General features: G+C 32.6%; 1 long non-coding RNA gene across 1 annotated transcript in view; it reads left to right on the top strand.

Annotated features, from left to right (window-relative positions):
• Window positions 1–3,293, top strand: part of LOC111086056 — a 4,702-nt gene extending 1,409 nt beyond the window's left edge. The window contains exon 2 of the long non-coding RNA XR_002610822.1: window positions 2,879–3,293. This is a non-coding gene — a long non-coding RNA (uncharacterized LOC111086056). The remainder of the gene's footprint in view (window positions 1–2,878) is intronic.
• Window positions 3,294–4,656: the final 1,363 nt, after the last annotated feature.

Genomic DNA, 4,656 nt, shown 5'->3' with positions numbered 1-4,656 from the left:
AGATAGCCCTCGCGTAGCTTTGGACAAAATTCAAACAAACAAACAAACTGTTTCTTAATTCCTTAATTCTTAATTTCGCTTCATTTACTTAATTACTATTCAGTGATTTAATAAAGGTCAATATTACAATTATTAATAATCGATTTTTGATATTTCAGGAGAGACACTATTTATTCGAAACGTCTATGCAGAGAGAGAGATTGGTGTATACTACATTTTACATTCAGAAAATCCATCAGTGGTTCTGTTAGTTTGTTTGTTTTATTGAATTTCGCGCAAAGGTACTTCATGGTTACCCGTGCTAGCCGTCCCTAAATTTGAAGTGATAGACTAAAGGGAAGCCTAATAGTCAACACCACCCACAGTCAATACTTGGGCTATTATTGACCATCACATTATAACGCCATCACAGTTGAAAAGGTGAGCATGTTCAATGGGTTTCGAACCCGCGATCCGCAGATTGCGAGTTGAGCGCCCTAACTTCCTGATCATGCCAAGCTCCCCAATGTGTAAGCAGTAAGTTTACGAACATACAACTTCAAATCGTTGGTTCGATTCCCCGTGATGAACAAAGCGCAGATAAGGTATCGTATATCTTTGTTCTAAAACAAATATATAAACAATATTTAAAAAGAAAGAAAGAATACAATTCAAACTGTATTGAACCTGGTAGCTAAATATCAAGTTTATGAAATATAATTCTGTTTGGTCTTCAAAATTTTTCATTTCGAACGTTTTTGATTTAAATCTACAAGGAAGGTTTTTATGTTTGCAGACCTCGAATCGTGTCGATATTAAGTTGCAGAGAAAGGATTGTTTGTTTGTTTGTTTTGAATTTCGCGCAAAGCTACACGAGAGCTATCTGCGCTAGCCGTCCCTAATTTAACAGTGTAAGACTAAAGGGAAGGCAGCTGGTCATCACCACCCACCGCCAACTCTTGGGCTACTCTTTTACCAACGAATAGTGGGATTGACCGTCACATCATAACGCCCCCACGGCTGAAAGGGCGAGCATGTTTGGTGTGACGGGGACAAAGAAAGGAAGTCGCTTCGAAATCTTTTTTTCTCTACCTGTGTTACATTCTGCAGAAACGTAAAATTGTTACCTAATTAACAGTTTTAGCTAAGTTAACCCTAGTTTTAGAAAATCCGTACACATAACTTCTCAGTCAAGTAATTAAAAATTATAAAAGCAACTTTAATTAGGTTTTGTGGTTTTGAATAAAATAAAGAGCTTAAGCCTATAAATTACATAATGTAGAAGTTAAACACTAAAACATCATACTTGTTACAGTTTCTGACGAAAAAATAATACTCACATAAAGACTATATTACGAGAATTTCTGACATTTTTTATTTTAATATTCACTTTTTAAGCCTATCGTTTGTTTAGTTAATCACATTTAATGTTCTAATATAAAAGAAAATGTAATGTTTTCTTAAGATCAATGAATAGAGGTTCAAGACTTTTCGGATTAATTCGAATTCCAGAAAGTAATTTGTGGGGGTGGGGTCTTTTACCAAGATGACGTAGGCCTTTCTTCTACACATATAATTTAAACGAGTTTCATGAAAGTCAAGTGTTTATTTAAAAAAAAAATCATATGATACTGGATCTTTTAAACTTTTGTAGATTATTTAGGTGGTTCTTTGACGCCCCTCCCCTCCTCCTCCTCCTTACTACACCACTGTGTATGTCTATTTAATTTACCCATGTGGGGTACTGATGTACTCGAACCTTGAGCCACCGTTCATCTTGTATGAAGTATTTAGGAGTAATTCAACACAATTATAATGTTATATCTAGCACTGACACAGTACTACGAAGATATTTAGGCCTTATACCTACAGTTTACCTTTATTAACTGTGTTTATATACATCTATTTAATTTTGTTTATATTATCAAAAGATATTTGTCAGTTGATTTGTTTTTTGAGGGAAATGACGGTAAAGGCTCAGATGTTCAAAAATGAAAGTTAACGTATCTTTATGTTTTGTACTTTCCATTAAATCCAAAGTTATTATCTGATTAAGAACACTTTTCTAATTACTAAAGAATCAAAAAGTAAATATCTGAAGCGCGGAAGAAAATATCAATATAAAATTTGTACTTTTACAGTATAAGTTTTAAATTATGAGACCAATGGAAAACGTAATTGAAAAATTAATGCACGATAATACTCTTTAAATGTCTTAACTGACATTAATATAAAATACTCGCTTTCCCCTGAAGGGCCCTCCCATAATTCATAGAGTCTCTACTGAACCAATCAGTCTCTTCCATTGTCTCCAAATGCTTCTATAGCTACCGTAAGGGAAGTTCGTTTCCCACAAAGAAACCAATAAAAACACCGTACATGAGCACGTGTACCAAGTTCAGTCCCACTAGCTTGTGAATAGGGTAAGAAAACCCTTTTAAAAATGGCGACTCCGCGGTCCTGAAAGGAGTCAGGAACATAAAATTCTATGCTAGATTGAAATTAAATCTTGTCTTAGACACACGTTATGCTTTAGTGATGTTCCGAATGTGTTGTAGTCCACGATATTACCACAATTAGACAAGGACAGAGCTACGACATACAGATAAAGACATCCTTGGACCAACACGAGTCCGCCTGTATAGTTTGGTCCTACTAGTTTCAAAACTATTGGAGGAGTTCGCGGAAAAACAAACTCACAAACATATAATATGAATTAAGATAGGATTGACGTTTTAAGTAAACTGTGTCAATTATAATTATTCGCCAATTCAAACTTTTACAAAAATAATATTGAAATTCTCGTGATGTACTAGAAAATACAAAAAATACTTGGATTATTTCTTTATTTAAAAGCCAATAATCTTTGTACTTCAGTTTTAATTCTTAATTCTTTTAGAAAGATTAAAGTGTCCAGACTGGCCAGTTTTCATTAGAGATCCTTGCCCAGATGGCGCAGCTCCAGACTCTCCATGTTGGAAAGATGATGAGTGTTGTGGAAACTTGAAGTGTTGCCAGGACTTTCATGACTGTCGATTTAAATGTACAAAAGGCGTAAAACCCATCGCTTGATCATACACTACCAATGTTTTTTACTTTGTAAAACAGACTAACTGATTTTTTAAAATTATTTTTTGGAATTGTTTGTGTTTATAAAAAATTTTATTGTGCAAAAAATTATTTTTTACCACGCTAAATAAATACACAAGGGCGATTTCTGAGCACCTAGGCTTTTCTTTTATCTTATTAAGTTGCAAACTAACAATAAGAGCTTGGAATGTAATAACAGTCTAAATAAAATTAAACAAAACAAAGTGTGGTGGTGATATTTCTGTAATTATTAGTATCATTTTTTTAGGTGGTCTCTGTTAAGTTTGTTAAGATTAAGCAGGCTAACAGAAACGAAACTCTTAACAAACAATGAAATAATTAATTTTACAAGAGTTTGGAAATTATACACCAATGACGTATGTCTCTAATATATAGTTTTGGAACATTTGGCTGCTTATACAGCTAAGATAATGTGTTTTTGATAGAAGGTTATAATTTTTTGTTTGTTCACTTTCAGTCTCAGTAAATGCAAGAATGAATATTGTGAACAGGTATTTACTGTTAAAGGAAAATAGTCACTTTTGGATTCAGTTAATGTTCTTTAGGAGAAAAAATACATGTATGTTATTAGCTGTTAAACGGAAACTGTACTTCGAAACTAATGTTGGTTTGCCTGGCTTCAAATGATCTATTGATGCTAGTTAGACACACATGACACTTTACGACGTTACCAACACAGGTGGCCAACTTCGCCTGTTTTATAAAACATAATCAGTAATACTTCGATCCAAAACTAATCCGTTTGGTAAAGAAGCATACGGTTTTCCTTTTTTTTTTTTTACCTTTGCAGTCGAATTTACATAATGGTTTGATATAGAGCCAGAAGATATCTTAGTTGTTTAGTGTTATTTTAAATGTTTCTTCCTAGTGACAGGTCTACAGCGTGTATATAAAATTTAAGGCTGTATGAAACCAATTTTTCAACGCGACAGTAGCTTTCAGTTTATCTTATAATAGTCAGAAATGATTTGGTTCGTATAAGACACGGGTCTTCACAAGCACTCAGAAGTATTAAGTCAAGATTTGTGGACCTGACATACAAATAATCGTTTACAGTAAATAATCGGTGAAACAATAACAACAGAAATACTCGTTTGTAAACTACAAACAACTAATTATTCGGGTCTTTTTCTTTCATTTTGTTTAACTTGCCAAAACATTCCAAAACATGGAATCCAGTTTATGTTTATTTGATAATTAGTGGATATCTTTAAAGATGTTACTTTAACATTTGACATCTTGATTACTCGATGTAACATAAAGTAGGCACTAGGAGACGCAATTTAATTATTATAATTTCGATACATTGTACATAATATTTTAAAAATAAACAAATAAAATAGAATGGATAACATATTTAACCTTTGATGTACACAAAAAAAGTTCATTGTAGGAAGAAAATATACATACATGTTTAGGATGATTAATAAACCTAATAGATATACTAAAGTGTTATTTTGACATAGTAACAGTTATTAAGGAGATCTTAAAAACCCTACATATGTTAATTTTCATTTTATTGTATCCTTTTTTACATACAATCTAAGCAATGAGGACAAATAATTC

The sequence above is a fragment of the Limulus polyphemus genome, unplaced genomic scaffold (genome assembly GCF_000517525.1).
Source record: "Limulus polyphemus unplaced genomic scaffold, Limulus_polyphemus-2.1.2 Scaffold814, whole genome shotgun sequence".
Classification (NCBI taxonomy): Eukaryota; Metazoa; Arthropoda; class Merostomata; order Xiphosura; family Limulidae; genus Limulus; species Limulus polyphemus.
The sequence above is the reverse complement of the archived record's forward strand: the minus strand, read 5'-3'. Positions and strand labels throughout refer to the sequence as shown.